The 27,016-nt window shown below is 38.0% G+C and overlaps 1 protein-coding gene across 4 annotated transcripts in view; it reads left to right on the top strand.

The window, feature by feature from the left end:
* Positions 1–27,016, top strand: part of Nell2 (neural EGFL like 2) — a 372,707-nt gene that overhangs the window by 320,459 nt on the left and 25,232 nt on the right. The gene's annotated exons all lie outside the window — the stretch shown is intronic.

The raw sequence follows: 27,016 nt of genomic DNA, 5'->3' as shown, positions 1-27,016 counted from the left end.
ATAAGGACACCTGCTCAGCTATGTTCATCTCTGCACTATTCACAATAGCCAGGTGATGGAAACAACCCAGATGCTCTACTGCAGATGAATGGAAACAGAAAATGTGGAATATATATACAATGGAATTCTACAGAGCCAACAGACAAGATAAAATAATGGCATTCGCAGGGAAGTGGATGAATCTAGAGCGAATCATGTTGAGTGAGACAAGTCAAGACCTAAGGATCAAAAGGCGCATGGTATCCTTAATATGCGGCTATTAAATCCAAAGAGTACAAGAGCGAGGACTCAATATCTGCATACCCAAAGCTATGGACATGGTAATGGAAACACAAACATAACTATATAGACATAAAAACCTATGACTCTATAGACATAATGTTTTATTTCATAAATTGATATGCTTCTATGACATACAAACCCTTAGCCTAATTTTGATTAAGTTCTAAATACTATGTCCCAGTGATTGTAAATAGAGATTCCCTCCTTGAACAGTTGTATGTTAAACTTGTCATTTAAAATATAATGTAAAAATCCACGTTAATAAATTTTTTAATATATATATATATAAATAAATTAATTAAAAAGAAAGAAAGAGTGTGAGGACTGGAGGTCAAGTTCCAGTACTGCAAAAAGAAAAAAAAAAGATTTGAGAGAGGAATGTGAACACTGTCCCTGAGCTGTCTGCTGCACTCACAGGGGTGGGAGTGTGGGGGAATTAACTGGAGATAAGAGTCTCAGGAATCTCAGATACTTTCCTGCCTGGGCTGAATTATGTCCTCAGATGTCCTCTTGAGCAAATAGATTAGAGGCATGAGCCGCCAGTGCCCAACAATGTATACCTGTTAACATAGATGCTGTTACGTGAAAACTTGCTTTGTAATTACAGATATATAATTATGCTATACATACATGTATGTATATATTCATCCCTGTTGAAAAAAAAATTTACCGCAGTGCTATGACAACTGATTAACTAACTTATGAAATTGCAAAATTAAAGAAATTAAAGAAAGATTTCTAAAAAAATAGGAAATGTTGCTGTGGCTTAGCTGGGAGAGCATTGAACAATAACAACAAAAAATATTCAGGGATAGTGTCCAGGCTCTGAGCTCATGCCCTAGGACCAGCACCCAACAACAACAATAACAACAACAACAAAAACCCTTAAATTTTAGGAAGGAAAATGTATATAGAATTTTTCATGAATTCTACAATGCACATACTTCACAGATTAACATTCCAACATCAAAATGGGTCTTACAGTTCACAGTGTATTAGTGTTTAATTGGCCGCATTATTTCTGGTAATGAAATGTAAACTTATTATTAAAAGTAATGATTGAGCAGGGTTGGAAGAAGCGGAATGAATGTCAGCATTTCTGGGGTCTGAACTCAGTACTGCTTCTTTTGCTCTGCTTGTTGGCTCGAGGCCAGAGCTTTACCACCTGAGACATACCTCCAGCTCAAATTTTTGACTATTGTTGTAGGAGGATTTCCATGGACTTTTCTGCCCAGCTAGATTAAACTTGCAGTCCTTCCAATCTATGTAGATACGATTATAGCTGTGAGCCCAGCAGTTGGCTGTGCATTAGTGTTTATACTAAGTCTCTTGTAAGCAAAAAAACAAAGCGAGAGGGTATATTTGTTTCCTAGACAGAAGGAAGAACATTCTTATGGTGCCTGTCTAAGGGAGAATATTCCTGGCTCTCAGGGGTTACAACTTCTGTCTTGAAGTCACATACAGATCACTTGAGTGTGATGTGAAAAGGTAGATCAAGAGACTCAATTAGCTGAGATTTTGATTCATAAGTCTAGAAATCAAAACTCTTCATGCAAATCAAACGTTCCTAGCATTCTGATTCACGCGGCCTTCGCTGTAGGATCCACTGCTTTGAAACTTCCCAATGCGTATGAATTGACCTGGAGTGGTTCCAATAATGGCTCGGAATATGCATAGCAATCGCACAAGAGTGATGTTTACTGACTATCTGCAGGGTGAGAGCAGAATCAGAAAACATGTCTTAGTCTGGGTTTAGAAAAACCAGACTACAATAATGGGTTTCTAGAAAGCCATATGTATGCGCATGTATTTTATATGTAGTATAGTGTGTGTGTGTGTGTGTGTGTGTGTGTGTGTGTGTGTGTGCGCGTGTGTGTGTGTGTATTAGACTGTGAATCTAATAGGGAATAGTATCTTTATGTCCTCAAGGTTTATCTGAGTATCTGTCATACTGTAGTATTCTTGCACAAACGTGCTTTCATAACTAAAGTATTACAAATCTTTGAGGACTCTGTATAAATATCAAACACTCAAAAACTCAGCCCTGAGAACCATTAACATGTTTATACAACTTAGCTTTACTTTTATTTAGCTTTACTTTTGATAGAAGTCATTATAAGTCATCTTTGGCATTTTTCTTTTGTTTTGCTTTCCCCAATAAAGAATCTCTTGAAGATAACTTATGTTGTCCTATTACACAAATATGCATTATTTTTGCTTTCTAGTATTTTCTTCTGCAGGCCATTTAAGTGCATTAACAGCTTTTTCCCTATTGACTTGAGTCTCATTACGTATTTTAGGGTTAATGTGAGTTTGCATGGTTAAGCCAATTAAAATAACCTTTGATTGATAAAGTAATACAGTGGGATGAATGTGCACAAGGAAAAATGCTTTATCATGCGCTATCATAAAAATAGTGCATAAGTCACAGGAATGGGGTTTCATCTTATTGATGTACCTCCCAATATAATTAGTCATCCTAGCGTTCTGCCTAGCACATTAGTGGTGGTAGGGAAAGGATTATTCAATCCATATATTCATTTATTCATGCCAAGAGAAGCAAAGAAGAGATTTTGGATAGATCTTAAAAGTCTCCGCAATTTCTCCATCCTTTTCACTAAATGGGTAAGATAGTATATATTAGATTGAGGGTGGTTTTGGTTTACAGATCAAAGGGCACACCCCAAGAGGTAGGTGACAGGATCTCAGGAAGAAGTAAAGATTAGGTGTGCCCAGTAATAGCTCCCCTGGGGCTCGGGGCTCTCCTCAGTTGTCACATCATTGTCCATTCATACATGTCACCTTCTTGACCCATAGTCAATTTGTTCAAACCAAATTACAGAATACCAAGATAGGAAGTTGTCCATTAGAAAAAAAATCCTAGTATTCTAGAGAGCAGAAGCAAGCTGGAAGTTCTCTACATTTTCTAGTATTATTTGTGACACCAACCTTTCCCTTCTTCTACCTTGTCAACTTATTTAGCGTGTAAAAACTACAAAAGGCCATTTCTTTTCTCCTTCTTTTGTTCCTCTTGTGCCAGTCCCACTGCTTGAACTCAGGACCTGAATCCTACTTGAGTCACAGCTCCAGTTCTGGCTTTCTGGCAGTTAATTGGTCACGTGTCTCACAGACCTTCTGCCTGGGCTGGAAATCATGATCCTCTGACCTTAATCTCCTGATTAGCTGGTATTATAGACATGAGCTACTTGCACCTAGCACAAAGATCATTTCCTACTAGAAAGTATCAATGAACTAACAGTTCTATATTTTCAATAAGAAATAATGTTTATAACAGATTCTTCCAAACTAATAAGGAAGATTGAGTTATGTTCAACATAGTTTTAATAGCTAATGGGTTCTCTTATATTGTATTTATTCAGCTCTGTGCCCTTCGATGGTATATATGATGGTCAGCTTAATTAGACTTCCTCTTCAGCAATGCAAGCCCATGCTTTCCTACAGCCAGATGGATAAATGGTGACTTGCTGGGATTAATATTAGTACATTATGCATTTTTTGCCAGTCCTCTTTTGCCAGTTTTTTGTTGTTTAATTGAAATCTTTTGGATTCATCTGCTCAAACTTGTTTAGAACCTAGCCTTCAGATCTCAGTGTACTGAGTAACTGGAATGACAGGCATGAGCCACTGGTGCACGACTTCCACCTATAATTTTGCTATTCTTTCTAAGGCTCCATTTCTTACCTTCTGTCTTAAATATTAGAGAACAAAAGAATTTGGTTGATGGATAATTTCTCATGCAGTTGGAAAGCTGGAAATAGTGAAATGTATTAAAGCCCAGTGAATTAGCCATTTTGTATCATCAGTCTTCCTTTGTTACTAGTCCCATTTGCCAAGCCTATAAATATTCAAGTTTTATTACCTTTAAAATGTCTAAAATTCATGACTTGCTTTTCTCTCAAATTATCAACATTCTCCTTTCCTTTATTTAATTATTAAACAATTTGAAATTCATTTTTTTCTTCCTTCCTTCCTTGTCCTCCCTCCCCCCAACCCTGCATTAGTACTGGTGCTTAGCCTTTTCATTTTATTTTATTATTTTCTATACACTGGCTCTATACCACTTTCGCTGTTTTTGGCTTTTTAAATGATTGATTGGAAGTAAGAATCTCACAGACTTTCCTTCCCACGCTGGCTTTGAACCACGATCCTCAGGTTCCTACTCCCTGCTCAGCCTCCTAAGCAGGTTGGATTTACAGGCATGAGCCACTGACAGATACCTGGCTATTTCTCTTTCCTTAACTACCCATTCACGGTTTAACTTTTCTTCCATATATTCTTTTCTTGTCCCACCTGGATTAATTGAAACTTTTCTGCATCCATCCGTTATTCTTTCTTCTAGTTTTATTTGGCTGGATAAGTTGACACTGTTGTGTTGGAGTCTCTTCTTTTTATAATTACTAAGGATGTTTTAGCTAGTTCCCTTCATTCTTTAATTTGTTACTCAGTCTTCTTACAATTTTGCCTTCTCATGCCTTCAGCACATGTCAAACCATCTAGATTTTATTTCTAAGCTTTCTTGAACCTGCCAATGAGAAATCTTCCGACAAATATCTCTTGAGGACTAAAGGCTCAACACGATCCAATGTGATATCCACCATTTTCTTTCCATTATGCTTGGTGTGCCATTAATTACCATTTCTTGTAGATTGCACCTTTTCATCTGCATCCCCAATGATCTTTTCTTCACTCATCTGTCTTCTGCTATTTCCTGCAGTTTCTAACCTCCTCTGCCAACAGGTCACTCCCCTCCTTCCATCCTTTATTGATTAAATTACTTTCCAGAGCTCAGGATCCCAGAACACCAGTTCTTTTGGTTTCTGCATATTCACATTATTTTAGCAGTTATTGTTCCATTGACCAAATAGCAGATCAGAATTTTGTAAGTAATCCATAATCCAAAAGGGGCAAGGAGATATCTCCTAAAGTAGAAAGTATGAGCGCAGGTTCAATGCTGGGATGAGGCTGTTCCTGAAATCATGCAAAAAGATGTATAGGTTTATTTTTTTCCACAGGCATCAGCAGGCTGAGAGAGCTTAAAGAGACAACTCAGGAGTTGTTCACAGCCTTCAGAATACTATCTAAAATTTCACATCCAGCAAACAATTCCCTTGACTATTTTGCCCCAGCTTCTATGTTCAATCTTGTATCTTGCTACTTCCTTTCACATGACTATGTCTTTAGTCTACCTTCTATCACTGACAAAATATCTGAGAGAAACAATTCAAAAGGAGGAAATATAAGCAGTGATTCATACCTATAATCCTTAACTACTCAGGAGATTAAGATCTGAAGATCGTGCGTGGTTCAAATCCAGATGGTGTAGGAAAATCCATGAAACTCTAGTCTCCCATTAACCACTAAAAAGCTGGAAGTAGATCTGTGGCTCAAGTGGTAGAGTAGGAACTTGAGTGAAACAGCTAAAGGAGAGTGCTGAGACCCTGGGCTTAAGCCCTAGTAGTGGCACAAATAACAAAGGAGGAAAGGTTTGTTTTGTTTCAAGCTTGCATGACCTTGATTTTTGGGCCTCTGGTGGTAGAACAAGTTGGTTTGAACTCATGTCAGAGGAGGTATTTAACTCATGGCAGCCAGAATGTCAAGTCATCTCAGTATCCCCTCTGCGGTATATCTCCATTAACCCATCTTCTGCTAGTGCCTGTGTCTTCAAAGTGCTACCACCTCCTAGGGCCCAAAGGATGTATTGGATGAGCCTTTGGGGGCATCCCATGTTCCAACAATGGCAACCTCCTGAATCTCATGCAGCCTCCCATGACAGTTTGGGGGATGACCTCTGAAGGTGCTCATGCCCTGTCTTCCCTGCTCCACTTGCAGGTGCTCCCTCTTGGATGTCTTCACCAGTGTGTCCACTCCCAGTCACAGGTTGCCAGTGGAGCATGTACCTCTGTGGTGACCTTTGCATATTCAGTCCTAGTGATCAGCAAACACATGGGCACCACCTGTACAAACTTCTGAAGTGCTGCATTTCAGAGGTGTTAGTACCTTGAACAGAGCCCTTCATAGCTATGGATTTTAGCAAAGATGCTGGTTGGTTCTGTCTCTTTAGGTCAAAGAATTTTCCCATATCGGTTCCTACTTCCTCTATGTGCTGAGTTTAAGTCCTTTCGCACCCTCAACTTCCATCCCTATCCCCTTGGAGCTGATGGCCTGCCAAGACTGGACACAGAACACACTGTTTGTGTTACGTACATGCTTATAAATCTCAGTATCATATACTTCCCCTCATTTAAGCCTCTGCCCACCTGTAAACCCCAGGAAGGGTTGTAGTTCAGTTCCTCTCAGTAAGGCCCCATCCATCTGGAATTACAAGGCCAACAGCACCCACCACTGTAGCTAATCACAAAGACTACAATATTAGGGTCGTAATTTATTAAAGTAACATTTGCCCAATTGAAATAGCTAGAAAAGCCCTAAATCAAGCCTTATTCTCTCCTGTCTCCTGACAGATATGCTGGAGACGTATCCAGAGAAATTGAAGTCCCATCCCCTTCTTGTATATTAAAGAGATAAAAGAAGCTCACGGGCTTATTTTTGATAACTTACCAATAACCCAGATTGGTGCTTTCTCATCGCTATGCTCAACAGGTCGGATCTGGAGGCAGAAAGCCCTTCAGATATGTGTGCACCTAAATCCAGAGAGCCTTAACAGCTTAGTCTCCTCAGCTCCCCCGTGTCTAGGAGCCAGACATCCTTTAATCAGTTCCCCACTGGCATAACAAGGAAAGTACATGTTGAAAGATAAATATTATGTTTCCCACCCTCAGGCAGATTTGCTGTAGGATTTGTCTCCTGCTTAGACAGCGGCCTGCTTAAATGTCTCTGTCCTGTGGGATCACACAGCGGGCAAGCCCCACAAACCTTCTGATGGAGCGATTGAGTTCACATTTCTTGATCTTCTGCCGCACTGGTCTCTGCAACTTTGGATAAAGCGCAGTGCAGTCTTATCAAGGCTTAGATTTTGTTGTAATTCAATCCTGCCGTTCTTTTTGCTTAGATAAAGTAGGCAAGAGATCTTCTTTGCAGCACTGTTTGAAATGGATGACACTGGCATCCAGCTAACAGGGCTAATGAACTTCAGGAAAACTCATTGACATTCATCATCTCTTTGTTTAACCAGTCGTTGTGTTGGTTTTGTTCGTTGTACTCAGATTTGAACTGAAGCAGGCACCCTACCACTTTAGCCCCTCCATCAACCCTTTTGGTAATGGCTGTTTTTAAGATAGAGTCTTGTTTATGCCTGGGCCAGCCTAGACAGGGATCCTCTCATACGTACTTCTCCACATCAGCAGGATGACAAGCACAAGCTACCATGCCCAGCCCTACTGCTCAGTTTTGTTGTCAGTAATGTGATAGATCCATGGTTTGTAAGAAATGGTCTTCACTCTAAAGAATATGAGCACAAGCAGGTTGGAGATGATCAGACACTCACCAAAGAAGCACTAAGGTAAATCCATCCTGTTTGGGAGAATGGGGTGATCCGGTGTGAGGAATGTTCAGAGGGCAAACAGATTCATAGTAGACTGGTACTGGCCATCTAGTCCTTACAAGCCCACTCTTCACAACTTCCAAACTGGCTGCTGTATTTGGACAGCCTGCTGTCTGTCATCCCTTTACCTGACCCCAACAAGTTCTGACTTGACTGCCACTGGCCCCATGCATTTAACCTTGGCTTTCACTGCCATCTGAGACGAGTTTTCCTAAGAGTTACCTGCCAAGTTTGGTTAGTATTGTTATTATTATTGATAATGTTCTTCCTCTATCACATAGTTTCCTTGTTCTGAACAGGATGCTACACAGCCTGTGATTCTGAATCTGTGTTGGTGCAACATTTTGCTTTCTCATCCATGGGTATAATATGGTGTTATTGTTAAGTCTCCATTCTAGTACTTTGAGTCCCCAAATTCAAGTGGACTTCCTACACATCCACAGAGACTGCTCTGTTCCCCAGCAGTTCTGAATTCAGCTAATTTGGGGCAAATTTGTGAAAGGCTTAATTCAAGTACTTGGAAATTTCATAGTTGTTGACTGTCATGTACTTGTACAATAATTACAAAATAATTGCTGGCCATTGGCTCAAATATGTGTATCAAGCTGAGTCTATGTATTATACTTTTTATTATATATTTGAGAATATCTTTATTGAATTAAAATAGAGCTACACTATATCACATCATTTAAAGTATAGGGTTTGATAAGTTTGGATCCATATTATGTAACTGTGAAGGCACCACAACAATTTTAATTTTCTTACTGTGCCTTTCTATTTTTTCACTCCAGCTCTTGCTCATCCATCCTCAAGAAGACAGTCATTAGCTGTTTGTCACTTTGTTACTATAAAATCCCTAGAATTTTATTTCAGCAGAATCATACAGTGTGCACTGCATTGCTTACCCATTTCACATCTGATCTATCCCCACTATGATCTTTGTCTATCCTATGTGCAATCTAAAGTGTATCCTGTTTTGTGAGTACCTGTGTCACATTAGAGCTAGTTAATTCATGAACTATTTTAAGTAGAATTTGCATGTATAAATTAGTCAAGATGCTCAGGTGTTCCATTCCAGAAGAAAATAGCTTGGTGTGCATGTGTGTGTGCGTGTGTGTGTGTGTGTGTGTGTGTGTGTGTGTGTGCATCTGTGTATAGTGTGTCTGCTGTTTGTGTAAAATAGGATGTGTAAGGATGTGGTTCTCTTTAGTTTGAATGATTTCAGCTCTAGTCTCATAATGTCTGCCTTATTTGTCCTTGATAATTTTATTATTTGCTTTCAAAATGAAGCTGCATAGTATAAGAAATCACCATGTATAGCTCATAATCTATTTGAATTTTTAAATCTAATACAATATGCATAGTTGAAAAAGGTCATAGCTTTAATGCTTTTGTTTTTTAAGTCTTTATTTTTAGAAGAAATAGACGAATTTTATATATTTCTTGAGGTAGAAATTGGGGGTATATTTAATAAGGTTTCCTAGCTGTGCTGATGAGGTTAAATAACAATCTAAAATCCTCAGGGTTATTGTGCTAGATATCTGCCTTCTCGGAGGTCAAGGGGTTATGTTACATCATGAATCAACCTGGGAGATAGAGGTGAAGAAACTCATTTATAGGAAATGTTCACCTCTAACCAATTCTCCACGGCCCAATTGAAATGGGAGAGATAAATAAAATAGATAATGGGCACTGATTAAATAAAATCTTAGAGAAGAGTATCCCAAATAATAGGTCATTTTTTTATAGTACAATGGGGAGTCTTGGCCTGTGGCAGAATAAAACTTGAAAGTCACAGCAATAACTTTAAGATGAGAGAGAGAGAGAGAGAGAGAGAGAGAGAGAGAGAGAGAGAGAGAGAGAGGGAGGGAGGGAGGGAGGGGGGACTGTTAGTAATATGGTATTTGAGGATGTTTGCCTCAAACTATAAACACAGTATGTTTATTTTCAGTTCTTTCTTTCATGTTTTCATATAGCTTTAATACCAGGCACCAAAAATCATGTAAATACCTTCTTTGTAGAATTCTATATAATATGAATAAATCTGTTAGGAATAGAACCATTGCTATAAGTCTTTTACCTCTAGTAGGGAAAAACAACAGACACATAAAAATTCAGAATAGTTATCTTCATTGCCAAGAACCTCTATAATTGAAGTTTTTTCTGGAATTTCAGAAGTGCACTTAAGCTGAGAGGAGAGAATATTTGGGCTAATTAGAAAAAAATAGTTTGAGAGAAACACGTGGAAGTATTTGTAAGGCCTAGAAACCTTTCTAGGAGATTATCATAAGATTTTTAATTTTTGCATCATCTTTAAAATGATAGACTTAGAAGAAAAAAAAACATTCATCTGCTTCATCATAGTAAAGAATGGAGAGGCACGCAAAAACAGTCCAGTGACCAATTAACTTTTCTGTCATTCAATTGCTGGGAATTTAACCCAGCTCCTCACTTGTGTTAGGAAAAATGCTCCACCATTGAGCTGCATGCTAGACTTTAGTTTTTTGGAGTCAGGATCTCACTATTAAGCTTAAGCTGGCTTGTGCTCATTATGTAACTGAGAATAATCTTAAACTCACCATTTTCCTGCCTCTGCTTCCTCCTCCCCTTCTTTTACCTGTGATTATAGGTGGGGGAGACCACATCCAGCTCCAGCTAACCTTTTGCAATGTTAACCTTTGGGAAAAAGTTCAATCATTATATATGAAATGTCACCATATTACATGCAAGAATCAAGCTATGTAGATTAAGTAGCAATTAACTACATGATCTGAAGGTATTTTTTGAAAACTATGTAATTTTGCCTGAATGCCAATAGCTCATATCTATAATCTTAACCACTCAGGAGCTGAGCTCTGAGGTCCAAAGCTAGTCTGGGCAGGAAAGTCCATGAAACTCTTACCTCAATTAACTACAAAACGTTGGAATTGGAGATGTGGTTTAAGTAGTAGAATGTTAGCCTTGACCAAAAGGCTGAGTAACAGCACCAAGGCCCCAGGTTCAAGACCCAATACTGGCACACACACACACACACACACACACACACACACACACACTTTGTATTGTAGACATTGATCACACTATATAAGAATAATATCTAAGATGTACACAAGAGGCTTACACCTATAATCGCAGCTACTCAGAAGGTTGAGATCTGAGTATCATCATTCAAAGACAGCCCAGGCAAGAAAGTCCATGAAACCATTTATCTCCACTGGAAAACTAGAAGTGGCTCTGTGGCTCACATGGTAGAGCACTAGCCTTGAGTGCAAAAGTTCAGAGACAACATCCAGGCCCTGAGTTCAAGCCCCACAGTCAACAATAACAACAACAACAACAACAAAAGAATAATATGTATATCTTGGCAATGTGAACTTGTGATTCTAACCACAAACAAATCCTTCGATTTGTTTTCTGAGATAAACTTCCCTTAAAATCTACCTAGGGATGATGGATGTATATTTCTCTGAGTGCTTCCAGCTAGTTCATCCAGAATAATTTTATTTTCTCATCAGGATTCTGATAGGTTGTATTGGAGGATGAACTTTGTCTTGAGAGGAATCAAAACTTTTGCATAGATCTCAAATCTCAGCCTCCTGATTAGCTAGTATTAAAAGCATGAGCCATCTGGACCCAGGAGAAGTTGAAAAAAAATGTGTTTTTAAGTAGTTGTACAGGGTAGAGTAGTTTTTTGTTTGTTTTGGTTTTGGTTTTTACCAATCCTGGGCTTGAGCTCAGAGCCTGAGTACTGTCCTTGGGCTTTCTCTAGGCTAGCACTGTACCACTCGAGCCACATCACCACTTCTGTGGTTTTGTGTGTATGTGGTACCAAGGAATCGAACCCAGGGCTTCATGCATGCTAGGCAGGCACTCTACTACTTAGGCCACACTCCCAGCTGAAATAGTTGTTTTTGATTGGTGAAAAGTTAAAGGCTCAAAAGGATTTGAGCCTTTTTCCAACACTTCCCCTTCTTATGACGTTAACTACATGCAGCATCCAAGGGGAAGAGTAAGGATTGTAGAAGCTTCCAGAAAGGCCCAGCCACTTGTATTCCACAATCTGCAATGTGAGCAGTTTAGCATTGCCTCACAAAGAAGCAAAATAATTTGTTATCAATCACTGTCACAATGAAGGTGCTATCACTATGTTTTATCCTTTCTAGGAATTGAGTACCTTATTAGCATTACTTGGATGGTATTTTTTTCAACAAAACAAGAAATTGAGTATGTGAGTACAATATACTTCACCAGAGAGGTAGACACGGTTTGTTTGTTCTGCCTGTCTAATAGATTTCACTCTAGGCACAGGGAACATGGAAGGTAGACCTGAGCCACCTCCGGTGGTACAGAGACCAGTTCCACTGGGATACCAGAGTTATTTAATGTACACATTTTCTGTCTTTTAGTTATCTTTCCTAGAAAGGAGAGGTATTCTTCATTTTATAGCTGTGAACTATAGCTATTTCCATGGGTTTTTTTTAAAATTTGCAATTAGATGGTAGAACAATTTAATATTTATGATTTGTCTTTGAAGTGCCAAATTTAATTTTCAATACAGTTTTCATGACTAAAAATGTAAAATGAAATGTTGGCTAAGTAAAAATAGTAGAACTAGTATTAATCAGCACGTGTCATAGTTTGTGAACCACTAATTCTCCCGTGTGTGTGTGTGTGTGTGTGTGTGTGTGTGTACAAATACAACTAGCCTAATCTAAGCTTGCATTTCTGATATTTTACTCTTTGATTTTGAATTCCAAAGATTATTCTTCTCCTTCTGCTCTCTCCTCCTTCCCTTTCCTCCCCCCCTCCCTCCCTTCCTTCTTTCTGTTATTGTTCTACTACCATTGGGGCTTGAACTCAGGACAAGTACTTTACCTTAGCTTTCTCATTCAAGGCTGGGCACTACACTTGAGATACCTCTACTTCTGCCTTTTTGCTTGTTAATTGAGGTAAGTGTATCATGGATTTTTCTACCCATGCTCATTTTCAATCATAGTCCTCACATCTCAGTCTTCTAAGTAGCTGGGATTACAGGCGTGAGCCACCAATGCCTGATCAGTTCTGCCTCATAATTCGGTTTTTCATCTTGTGTCTTCTCCCAGCTTCTGTCACAATCATCAACCTTCTAATCACAATGAATTACTTGATGCTTTTACTATTGCATCTAATAGTAAAAAATCTGTAATGCTTGCATCACTATAAACAAATGAGATTTACTAGAGATTTAGTATATTCGTATCATTTCATATCTTTAAAATACCTTATTGTTCTTGAAGTTTTTCATTAAGCAGCTAGGATTATAACTTTGAACCACCAGCTTCGGGCCCAAAGATTCTTACTTTTCGCTAGTCATTGTGCACAAGAATTTAAAAGGCTAATACAGAATCTACTCTGAGGAAGTGCTTAAATAAGGTCCTTTTATCTTGGCATGCCAAGGAGGCTTGAGATCTGAGAGTCCTTGTTCAAAGCCATCCTGGGCAGACAAATTCTCAAGACTCTCATTTCTAATTAACCAGAAAAAAACCTGAACTGGAGACATGGCTCAGGTGATAGAGTACCAGTCATGAGCAAAAATAAAAGCCCAGTTACCGGATGAGGTTCTGAGTTCAAGCCCCAGTACCTGCAACACCTCCTCCCCTCCCAACCAAAAAAAGGTTCTTTTCACTAACACAATTGCAGGTGCACTGGGAACTCTTAATGCATCCCACTTAGATTTGATCTTGTTTTGGGGTGGGGGAAAATGCTTGAGAATTTAAGAAATACATGTAGAAATCTTTTGTGCCAAGGATCTCGATTGACTAACCCAGGAATCGGGCCTTGTCTTCATAAGATGATCGGGCAGTCTGCACACTGTATTTCCACAATAACTTCAGCAGGAGAACTTGGAAATAGCATCATGTGAAAGTTAGACCTGAGAAAAGCTTTAAAAACTATGATTTTCATGGGTAAAACTGAAAGGAATATGTATTTCATAAAAAGGGAGCAGTTTAGTGCAGGAAACAGAGCATCCGTCCAGGTCTTGGGACACAGGCTCTGTAAGTAGGGTTGAGTGGGAGGTGAGACACTTGACTGTCTCCTGAGATATTAATTTATGCAAGTGGTGCCTGTGAACCACTCTGCTGATTCATTCTGATTGTATTCATGAATTCTGATGCCTTTTGTGGAAATGTTTCAAAATTATAAAAGCAATGTATATTTAATTTTGGAAAATTTATAAAATGAAGAAAAATGTACAAAATAAGATATAATCATCTAACATTACTGATTGGATATAACTGCTATCTTACTCATGCATAATTTCTTATTTACATACCAGAATAATACCTTATTCATAATATGAATCCTTCTGTCTGACATCTGAGTTATCACAAGCATTTTTCCCTGGCATTAGGAATTTTCAAAAACATTATTTGAAGTACACAACATTCCATTTTAAACATTATGCCATAACTTATTTTAATTGCTCTCCCACTATGTACATTTACATCCTTACCTGTGCTTTTACAGCTTTATATTTAAGGAAATAGAGGTGAATGTAGTCTGCCGAGTTCAACAGTAGGCCTCACACCTGTCATCCTAGCTATGCAGGAAGCTGAGACCTGCAAACTGAGGTTCAAAGCCAGCTCAGGTTGTAAGATTCCATCCTCAATGAAACAGCAGAAAAACCACAATTGGAGACATGACTCAAGTGGTAGAGTGACAACACTGAGCAAGAAAGCCAGCCAGAGAGCATGAGGACGAGTTCAAGCCCCGGTACACACACACACACACACACACACACACACACACACACAGAGCCAAACTTCTGAATAGCCCTACTACTGACTAAAGCTCTGAAGCTCTAGAAACACAAATTTCTTACCAGGCCTCTTTCAAACCTGCCTGTGAGCAGTAGCATGGGAAGTTCCTGACAAACATGTTCTGTCACATTAAAACAAGCGCCTGGCAGCTCTGTTTAGATACAAGTTGTTTTTCTGTTGGATCCCTCTATTTTTTTTCTTTCACTACACTATATAAATTTAAAATGATTTAAAAAAAAAAGAGGCGTGCGCGTGTGTGTGAATGTGTGTGTATGTGTGTCTAAATGAAAAGAATACATAAAATACCTAGCAGTTAACAGCCAAACCACCACCCTCTCTTATTCCTTTCATTCTGTCATATAATCATGAAGATGTGAAAGAATAAATTTTTTTCTTTGACGATATTAACCAAGTGCAGAATTAGTTTGGGTTTCTGAGATCAAACACTTTAGGATTGAAAAACCCTTTGATCTAGCCTTTGGGGTTGCCTTGGAGACAAAATTGGATAATATGGCTGATCTAATTGATCATGAGGAAATAGGTTGTTAAACTGAACATAAAAATCTAATTAGTCTGGAAAATGTTTGATTAAATGGTGTAATATTGACAGGGCCAGCCAGGTGCCATCAAGTGTGTGTAGTGAAGAAGTTTCAGAGCACCATGAAAGAACATGTCTTTAAGAAACCTATAGACTGTTTCACTTGATTGTAATTGGAGGGAGTTAATGTTCGATTGCTTTCTTTTTGGTGATTGTTTTTGCTCTCCAATTATCTATGTGGGAGAGACATGGTGTTTCCTTACTTGCTGAAAAGCCTGTATCAAGTTAATGGATATCTTAGCAGAGATGGAAGTGGTTACTGTAATAAAATGGTTTGAAAATAGGCAGTCTCTCAGGCATATGACACTGATCAAAGCCAATAGAAGCTATTCATCAGTACATTTCATGGTTAGGTCTCACTCAAAAGCTCTCGCTGACAACTTCTTATTCAGATATATGGAAACTGTAGTATTGCATTTCTTTGTTTATTGACATCCCTGAGCCCATTCCACTCAAAGCAGTATTTCTTGTGATACAAGTTTGTCAGTTAGTTCGCAAATAAATACAGAATAGCTATTTGGGATGTCATCTTACCATTTCCAGCGTGCCATTCAAGGCATGTTTTTCTGAATACTTCATGTGAGTGAACACCTGAAGTGGGCAAGCCTCTGCAGTTCTACATTAATAATTAGAAATCTTACAGTCTATTATTACACAAAACCCTTTAGCCCTCTTATTCCTCCTAGATAGTTTGAGGGAAAATCTTCTCCTAATCTTGAAGTAGATCAAGTAGAGACTTTAATCCTGTCTATTAGAATGTAACTCTGAGAAGCAGAGGACTTAAGCCTTTTCTGTTTTTGACCCTGATTAAGGACAAATCTTACTGTTATTGTAGGGGCCCTAACTATCACATCACTGAATATTTTAAAAGACTTGTTTTAAAAGCTGCCCTTGATGACAACGTGACAAATGAGTAAGTATTATAAGTAATCTACCAGCATTTGTAGAACAGGGCTGAAAATGTCTCCCCTCTCCTCAGCCATGTTTTACCCCAGTGGCTTTGTTTGATTAAAGTTTCACTGATTAGAGTTTCAGATCAGAGTTGATGTCTCTGTTCTGAGTTCACATCTGCCCTTGTCTCTTGGCTTTGTGACATCTACCTTCCATGTGTGTTATTCTTTCCATTCTATGTTAAACCTGACGTCCTCATTTATAAATGTATATCAAGGCAAGTATATATTTAGCATCGTTGAAAGTTCTTCCTTCTTTGACACTTCTTTCTCCAATGGTTCTTCTTTTCTGTCTTTAAATAGTTGTACAAAAAGGTTTCAATTCGCATGTCAGTTTGGGGTTATAACACACGTTGATCAAAGTCACCCCTTCTCCTCCATCTCTCCCTACCCCAGCTTTCCCCTCACCTCATCTGGTTGTGTGAATCGAGGTGTGATCTTCCCATATATGCTGTCAGTCTCTTCTGTACTTCCGCCTTCTTTTCCATCCTCCTTCCTCAGCCCAGTACTTTCATCTAATCAGGTCCAGGGTGAGAAGCTAGCACCCGGTACTATCCATTCTGATGAGGTTGTTTTCATTTCTCTTGCTATGATATCTTGTTTCCTGTCTTATTTATTCTTTGCCACATAGCTGTCACTATCAAATGAATTACTATCTGATGATACTCAAACAAAGCTTTAAAAAGACAACAAATATATGGTTAAAGAGTACCAAACAAGAAGGAAGAACTTGGAATGAATTAAGCAATAGTCATTTCCTATTTCCCTCTTTGTAACCTTTTTTTTTTTTCAAGGAATTCTTCATCTAAACTCAAAACCAGAACATGACCCTTGAGATTATTTTCTTATCTCCCAAAGATAGCACAGTTCAGCACCCTGCTCTGATAGCAGCTAATTCATGGCTTAACTCCCCATGCCGTAGGGCATTCCCGGCTTAATTCCCTTATGTAATCCCTGTAGACAAACTCCCGAGAGGAAGCACTTCTGATTCTTTTTAATATGTTTATACTATGCTTTAGTTAATTAGCCAATTTTAAGCATCAGTAGGGCTACTGGCTCTGATGGATGGAAATTTGTGTCCTTTTTACCAGTACCCTTCCATTCTCCTGCAATTCCTTTGTGTGTGTGTGTGTGTGTGTGTGTAGAGGTTTTGTTTTTCATTTCTAGCTATATAAGATAAAACTATTCATTCTCCATATTCATCTATCTATCTATCTATCTATCAATCTATCTACCTACCTACCTACCTATCATCTATCTATCTGTTGTCAGTTGTGGGACTTGAACTCTGGGCCTGGGCACCATCCCTGAACTCTTTTGCTCAAGGCTAGCATGCTACCACTTTGAGCCACAGCACCACATCCAATTTTCTGGTGGTAAATTGAAGATAAGAGTTTTTGGACTTTCCTGCCTGGGCTGACTTTGAACCACAGTCCTCAGATCTCAGCCTCCTGAGTAGCTAGGATTACAGGCATGAGCCACCGCCCTCCACTGTTTATTTATTTGTGCTTGTCCTGGGTCTTGAATTCAGAACATGGATACTATCATCTACCTTTTCACTCAAGTTTGGCCCTCCCACTTTTTGATGGTTAATAGGAGGTAAGTCTCACACAGGTTTCTGCTTGGGCTAGGCTCCAATGACAGTCCCCAACTCAGACTCCTGAGTAGCTAGGATTAGAGCTGTTTCTGCTTCTGAATTACTGTCATCTTCTATTTTCTCCCTTCTTCCAATTTCTATCACAATCATCTCTTAACTTCTGTCTTTTTACATCATCAAGGTTGATTAGGTTGTAGTCATGTAACTGTAATGAAATATTTTATGTTTTCACTGTCTATCACATCTACCATTCACACATCTATAGCCAGGCACCCAGGGCTAAGGCCTGTAATGTGAGCTACTCTGGGGCCTGATATCTGATCAGGGCTCCAAGCCAGCTGAGGCAGAAAGACTCTTATCTGCAGTTAGTCAGCATAAAATGCCAGAAGTGGAGTTGGGACTCAAGTTGTACAGTGCTAGCCAGAACAAACAAACAAACCAAACAAACATAAAAAACAAAACAAAACAGAAACAGAAACAGTTCTGGGATAGCTTCCAAACCCTGAGTTCATGCCTTAGGACCCATATTCACACACACACACACACACACACACACACACACACCCTTACTGTTTGGCTCATTACAAACAAGTAAACATTATAGGAGAGAGACAACTAATATACTCATAATGCTTCTTATCCTCAACATATTTTGCTGTTTTTAAAGTTTCTAATTGAAGATCATTTTTCTTTTACTCTTTGAGACAAATTCATTCTTCAGAGTCAGCTGTCTAACATCTTGTAGAGTGTGGTCTCCTTTTGTGTCAGTCTACATTCAGTTAGTACGGTAGGCCCTGTATTAGCCTGCCTTTCCTTGCTCTTACAAAATACCCAAGAAAACAGGTATATAGTGAAGCAATGAGAGCAGAGCCACTAGGAAGCAGAAAATAAGAATCTGAGGTTCTAGGGATAAGACTCAGTGCCACACCCCCAGGACCTACTTCCTCCAAGGAATCCCCCTCTTAATGGCCCATTTGGCTGTGAGCTCTCTGTCTTTCAGTAGTGGCACCATCTGAGAGCAGGTCTTTAGTACATGAGCCTGAGCAGAACATTTCATATTCAGGCCATCACATGTTATGTATTATGGAATTAAAAGGTTTTATCTATTGATTGCATCTGATGTATATGTAGGCAATGTCAGTACACAGAGTGTTGGAAGCTGCAACCAGAGAACTTATACATTGGACTGAGACGCCAGAGCTCCAGCGAGCCCTTGATGAGGTCATCACTGTGGCTTCCCACAGATAATGAATTATGCTTTACTCCATTGGCATAGCTTAGAATATCTCCCCATTGTTCAATTCTAACACAAAGCCATGCATGGAAAAAGGTCTTCTAGGAATGTAGTCTGTACACTTAGAAGTAGCGAGTTGTTACCAATGACATATAGCTCCTGCAGATTTATTTTTCAAGGTAGTTTTACCCTATATTTCTCCATGAATGAGAAATAAAGTCTGAGAAGAGTTATGACACTATCAATCATATATTTAAAAAGATCATCCACTTGGCTCATATTGCACTTCAGAAAGAAGAAATGAAACCAAGAAGATTAATTAGGATGCTATATTTGCTCAGATGAAAGATGATAGTGACATGGGCTGAAATGATAATCACCAGTGTGATTGGAACTAATTATTAGATGCTGGATATATTTGGAAGACCTCACCAATAAGACTTCTTGCTGGCTTTTAATAAGGAATGTGAAAAAGAGGAATGAAGTATTCACCTTAGTCTTGTAGGTCTGAGTGATGAGATGATCTTTTCTGAGATGGGGAAGGCTTCACAAGAGAAATTGTATATCAAGTGAAAATCCTGAGGGAAAATTTAACGAATGTCTGAATGTACAGGTCTAGACTAGAAGAGAGAGATAGACCTAAGAGAATAATGTAAATGAGATGGTGTAATACTTTTTGCTGTAACAATGTACCACAAGTGAATAGTTGAAGAAAGCTAAGAGTTTATCTTCTCACAGTTCTGGAGGGCAAATGTCCAGAATTAGTGGCAGTATAAAGTTAAACCTTACTTCCCAACAGATCATTTTTGTCCAATGTCTCAGCATTTTTTAAGAACAATAAACATTATCGTCACCCTATATTGTACAATGCAAATCTTGAGATTTTTCCTCCACTTTAAGTATGGTTTTGTGTATATTATCCAACTTTTTTAGAGCCCTTTGAGGCCCTTGCTCTCTAAGCCCTTGGTAGCCTTTGATCTACTGCTATATAAACAGCCTGTTAAACAATGTGATTGAGGTTGTGACATATAGGTTGAGTATCCTTAATCCAAAAATCTAAAATCTAAAACCAGAAGCTCTGAGCACAGTCATGAAGCTGGAGGGGATGATGCAGATGTGCAGCTGCCGTGTAAAGATGCTTTCAGGTTGATCCATGTACTGCAGTTATTGAAGAGAGGCCTTCATTCTTTTTCATAGCTCAGTGGGTTTTCCTGTGTGTAGGCATGACTTGTTTTCTTTTTTTCATATATTTTTATTGTAAATAAAAATCATCAGATAGAAGGTGTATTACTTCACATACATTGATAACCTTTCTCATGTCTTGATCCCCATTTCCCTCCCCCCTCCTCCCACCCCCGCCCCTCATCTCATTTTCCCCCCTTCCCTATCCGATTTCAAATAACCAAATAAACATACATACAATATATCAGATAACAAGGTGAAATACTATAACAATATGAGATAGACAAGGGATAGCAAAAGAGATGAGAAAAAAACATAGTACCTTAAGGGCAACAATCACTCATTATATGGCTTTTGTTTCTATATCCTGGAGGTCCTTTCATTTAGCATCATACTATATGGCCTTATGTATCTAGGTTTTGTTCTATTGTAAATCTCTGCTAGGAGAACACAAGGTTTCTACTGATTATGACAAATGAAGGAAACAATTGAGCCTATGTTCCTTTGAGTCTGGCTTACTTCACTTAATATGATTTTTTTCTAAGTCTTTCCATTTCCTATAAGGAAATGGGCATGCCCTGTTTTCTTTATACACTTGTCTCTTGATGGACACACAGGCTTGGTCAACAGCCATTGTGAGTATCCCAGTAATAAATACTGGAGTGCAGATATCCATTGTGATACTGTTTTTCTTTGGGATATACACCCAGATGGAAGCTTGCTGGATCATAGGTGATCCTTCTTTCTTTTTAAATCCCTATAATGTTTTGCATAATGGCAGTGGTAATTCAAATTCTTACCAGCGATGTATAGTTACCTTTTGTCTACCTTCTCCAACACCTATTATCATTTGTCTTTTTTTTTTTTGAAGCTGGACTGGCTTCAAACCATGATCCTCAGATCTTAGCCTCTTAAGTAAGATAGGATCACAGGTATGAGCCACTGGAGCCAGCTATTTGTCCTTTTGATTATTATCATTCTAACAGAAGAGGTGGTATCTCCCTGTAGTTTTTGTTTTGAAATTCTCACATAATTGGTAAAAATGAACACTTCTACATCTACTTCTTGGCAATTTTAATGTTCCTCTTATCATGTGTTTTATTTGAGTTGTTTTCTTGATAGTAAATTGACCTCCTTATGTATTTTGGACAGTAAGCCCTTATTAGAGTAGATTTTGAAAATATCTTCTGCATAAATACCTTCAGTTAGTAATACAATAGCAATATAACAGATAATAACAAATGTACATATTCAATATGCAATAAAATGAAATACAATTTTGAAAAGATAGACTATATATTTCCATATCCAAAAGGAAAAAGCATCCTTTTTTTTTGTCATTGGTTAGGCTTAAACTCAAGGCCTGGGTGCTGTGCCTGGACTTTTCACACAAGGCCAGTGCTCTGCCACTTTGAACCATAGCACAATTTCTGGTTTTGGTTTTCTGATAGTCAATTGGAAATGAGTCTCATGAACTGTTCCTCTTGGGCCAGGGCTGGCTTTAACTGTGATCCTCAGATCTCAACCTGCTGAGAAGGATTACAGGCGAGAGCCACCAGTGTTTAGCAATAGGTCTTCATCTTGACTTATTATGTCATTTTATTTTATTTTATTTTATGTTTATATTTTATTTACCTTATTTTACTTTAGAATATATTATTGGTAAAATTTAAGCTAGTGCTTGGGACATAGGCTTAAAGAGAAACAATTTAAAATGTGTCTATTTGTATGCATAGGAATTTGACAGCTAGGCTAACATAAATTTGTGGTTCAGATCATTGCCTCATCATCTATGGTGAAACCTACCATAGATGGTAAACCTACAATTTTATAATTGTGCAGATAACATATTAGATATTAGACAGATTCTATAATTGTACAGATAAGATATTAGATATTAGACAGATTCTTATCTTTTTATACATAATCTCTTACTTTCCTTCTGAAAGAAACTAAAGTATGCTTTCCCTCTAATGTGGAAATTTTCACTTGGATATTTAGATGTGTGTCTTTGTCACATTCATTTCTGAGCTATTACTATGTGTGGGATCAGGTATAAACTTTGGAGAGCTTGACCTTATATGACCTTGAGCAATGTCTTTGCTGTGATCTCTTCCTTGTTTGTTACCCAAGAATAAGAATAGTTCATGTGACTGTGGTGATGACTAAGCTGATGAAGTAGTTGTATCTACACATTTTTACTTAAACTTTTAAAAATTATCTTAAAATAGTTATACAAAGGTGTTTCAATCTAACATGTTAGTTTGTAAGTACAGTGTCTCTTGATCAATGTGTCACCTCTTTCATCATTCTCTCTAATCTCATCTAACCCCACCTGCCCATTCCATTTACCTGGTTCCATTTTCACGTATGTCCAAGACAATTATAACTACATTTGCCCACCCTTCTAATAAGTAATAAACTTTCTAAATTATGAACTACAAAGTAATATAAACAGTTTTCACCACATTTTCAATGTGTCTCACAACTTACACAGCGGATTTTATAGTTTATAACATTTATTTACATTATGCTGTAATATATTTTCAAATAAGCTCATATGAGAAAATGTCTTCTTAAGTGAAATTTTACACAGTATTTTATATCCAGACCAAGCACAGCTCTTAAGGCTAATTTGATTCTCAAATAAGTTTATGTTCCTTGAAGACTCTCATCTGAATGTTGTAAATAGACTCCCAGAAATGCCACAAAAGACAGAGGGAAATGACCTTGTGATTAAAAAAAAATAGTGAAGATAATCTAGAAAGCAAATAGCCCACATATGAGTAATCAAGCATTGATTAATTGTTTTGAGGATCTCTAATTGCCTGCTGTTTATCAATATAATTTAACTAGCAGTGCATGGGATGGTGATATAAATAGAACAAGTTCATTTTTTTTCAGGAGAAATGATGTCACATTTTTATTAACAATAAGCAGCATGAAAGACAATGGTTTTCCTCTAAAAATAGTGTGTTCATACAGAAATGAATTGGATTTCTGTTCCTTTTTAATGTACACAGTATGAGTAGCAAACGATCAATTTTCTCATAGTTTATAAGGAAGAGGTTTAAAGACTGACTGGGGTCCATTTTAAGAATAGACAGTTCTTTAGGCTCAATGGTTTCCCTCATTTGTCATAATCAGTAGAAACCTTGGGCTCTCCTAGCAGAGATTTTCAATAGAGCAAAACCTTGATACAAAAGGCCATATAGTAGGACACTAAATGAAAGGATCTCTAGGATATAGAAACATAAGCCATATAATGAATGATTGTTGTCCTTAAGGTACTATGTTATCTCTCATCTCTTTTGCTGTCCCTTGGTTATCTCATATTGTTACAGTATCTCACTTTGTTACCTGATATATCGGATATATTTGTATTTGGTTATTTGAAATTGGATAGGGAAGGGTGGAAAACAAGATGAGGGATGGGGGTAGGGAGGAGGGAAATGGGGACCGAGACAGGTGGAAGGGTATCAATGTATGTGAATTAATGCACCTTCTGTCTGCCAAATGTCATGTAACCTTTCTATTAATTACAATAAAAATATATGAAAAAAGAAAGAATAGACAGTTCTAAAGAATTGCACATTTATATTATTCTTAGTGGTATTGTTAGATTAGATATCTCTCACTATGTTAATCAAGTGGCTCATTCTATGCCTACATTTAAGTTTTTCAGCAAAGTGACTCTCTTAATGTGGATGGCAAATGCCACCCAAAGACTGTGGTATTTTAGAAAGTACTGCCTTGTGCCACCAAACTTGAGAACAAAACATACTCTTTGTTTTGTTTTGTTTTTACTCTTGAGTTTGAACTTGGGGCAAGAACCTGGGCACTTGAGCTTTTAACTCAAGGGTAGAGCTCTACCACTTGAGTCACAACTCCACTTCTAGCTTTTTTTTTTTTTTTTTTTTTTTTGTGGATCATGGGACTTGGACTCTGGGCTTAAGCGCTGTCCCTGAACTCTTCATCTAAAGGCTACCACCCTACCCCTGGGCCTGGGCATTGTTCCTGAGCTCTTAAGGCTACTGCTCTACCCCTTGAGACATTTTCTAGCATTTTCTAGCAGTTAATTGGAGTAGCTAGGATTATAGGCTTGACCCAACGTGCCTGGCCACTTCTGGCTTTACAAACATCAGAACACCAGATAATCTGTCCTTGTCTTAGCCTTTTTTTTTTGCTTTGTTTGTTTTTAATGACAGTTTGAAACCTGTACTATCCAGTGAATCTGTAATATGATTTGGATCCCTAGACTATGTCTGTTACTCATAGACAGTGTCTGAAAAGCTTTTAGATTTTCTCTGTGGGACAGTATTTTATCATCACTAGCTGACTATGTAGGTACTGAAGATGTTTTAATTATTCCTAAGGAGTTAAGGAACAAGTTCCCTTCTAAGGCTGAATGTATAATGAAATAGTAATTTTTTTTATAAAACACTTGGTTTGACTTTTCCATTTACTTCACCTACAACATAGAAAAAAATAAAGTCTACTAGGCAGGATTAAGTCTTAGAAACTTATGCAACCTAAAGTCACATTTTTAGATGTTTATTTATTCAATTTGTACAACAATTTGTTCTAACATCATAGTTCTTATTAGGAATAAAATAATAATATTTTGTCCCCAATTCAATTGTATCTTATAAAATTGGGTTTTAACTAACCTCAAGAAGGAACTCAAGAAGCAAATTATTTGATCTTTGTTTACTGTTTTCTTTCATTACAAAATATGGGAGGCATATGTATACACAGTTGAAGTGAACATGTGTGTGTTTATATTTTACAACTTGTGCTAATATCTTCATATGTGTATAGAAAGAATATACCCAATTCATAAATTGTGGATGAGATTATAAGAGGGTTAAACATCAATTGCTATTTTAGGAATAGATGATTCTAAAGAATTTCATTTTATTCATGGCTAGTATTATATATGAGAGACTATATTCCTTTATTAAACAGTTCCCAAGTGTCTAAGCACCTGTATGACATCAAATAGATTATAGATAAAGTGTCTTGTTTTATTTGACCTTTGTCTTTAATTAGAGTCTTTGGGAATGAAGTGCATACTCTGGTAATTCAAGCACTTTCACCTTTTACCTACTCTAACCCAAATAGAAAAGTTTGCATAAACCGATCAAAATTAACAGGACAGGAGATGGGTGAAGCAAGATGGCACATCAGGATTCTCCAGTGATCATCCCCTCTCTCTCTCCACAAACACATCAGTTCTAGCAACAAAGTGTGTGTGAAATACCTTCACAAGGGCCCTGTACTTTGTTACCCAACTCAATAGGAAGAGATGTGTGAAAGTGAGGAGGAAGACCAGCTTTATAGTAGTTCGAGTTTTAGAACTGGTCATCTCTGAAAACATTAAAAGCTATAATCATCTCATAGTTTTGACAATGATCAGCTCAGATAATCTGTCCCCAAACCTTACATAGAGCAGTGTGGAGAGACATGCTGTTAACTTGGGGTGGGGAAAAGGAAAGAAGCAATTGTTAAAGTAATTGTCCGTGATGACCTATATACCACACCACTGATGACGTATAACATGTTGGAAAACATTGCTCAATATGATAGTAAATTAAAATTGCTATAAATTTGATTTTCTCCAAACAAGAGACAGTTAAAATACGTGATAAATCCAATGAGCACAGAAATACACCTTTTTAAAAATCTCTACCACTCAGATGTTTTTGCATTTAACAGATATTGTAATTACTTTTTGTTGTTGGTTTTGGGGCTTGAACTCTGGGCCTGGGCATTGTACCTGTGCTCTTCAGCTCAAGGCTACCGCCCTACCCCTTGAATCATAGCACCACTTCCCCTTTTCTGGTGGTTAATTGGAGATGAGTCTCATGGACTTTTGTGCCTGTGTTGGCTTTGAACCATGATCCAGATATCAGCCTCCTGAATAGCTAGGTTTATAGGTGAGAGCCAGCCTCATCCGGCAATATCATTATTATTAAATGCTAAAATAATGAATGAAGGCTGGGCACTAGTGGCTTGCTCTGTAATCCTAGCTACCCAAAGGCTGACATCTGAGCAAGGTTAGAAGCCAGTCCAGGTAGGAAAGACTATGGTAGTCTTATCTCTAATTAACTACCAAAAACCAGATGTGCAGCTATGGTCAAGTGGTAGAACTGTAGCCTTAAGGGAAAAGGAAGGAAGGAAGGAAGGAAGGAAGGAAGGAAGGAAGAAAGGAAGGAAGGAAGGAAGGAAGAAAGAAAGATACCTGAAGGACAGTATCCAGAAATTGAGTTCAAGTCTCAAGACTGGCACTAAAAAGAAAGGAAAAAACCCTCATAAGCAAGTAAAATTGAAAAAAAAACAGCTGAAATACAAGATAACCAATTAAGGCAGAGGAAAGGACTAAACTGACAGCCAGTTACACATGCGAATGCTTGCCTCAGAGCAGAGAGTTCTCTATATGTAGTTACTTCTGAATGACCTGTCCTCAGGGCCATTTTTTTAATCTAAAATGGGAGACTCTAAACATCCCTATTCCTCCACCGGTTTTCCTTTTGTCCATGCATTTAAGAAGTGACATGATCAATTTTCTGCATCATTTGGATTGGGAGAAAAGACCATACAAGGGTGAAAGGAGCACAAGTTTCTGGACTCATTTATAACTGGAGATTGGTCAGTTAGGGATGCCCCAGAATACAGAATCTGTCCCACAAAGGAGAGCAGTACATGCAAGTGATCACTGGAGCAGCAAGTTAGGAGCCTGTGGTTTGCTGATTTGGCCACTGTGCATTATTTTGTCAGTAGGAACAGTATTCCTCTCAGGCAAAGTACACAGAGACAAATATATTCATAGTTCTGAAATACTGTGAAAA

This window comes from Megascapheus bottae, chromosome 2, assembly GCF_031878675.1.
Source record: "Megascapheus bottae isolate mThoBot1 chromosome 2, mThoBot2.hap1, whole genome shotgun sequence".
NCBI classification, from domain to species: Eukaryota; Metazoa; Chordata; class Mammalia; order Rodentia; family Geomyidae; genus Megascapheus; species Megascapheus bottae.
Note: the sequence above shows the minus strand (reverse complement) of the source record. Positions and strands in the feature narration are given on the sequence as shown.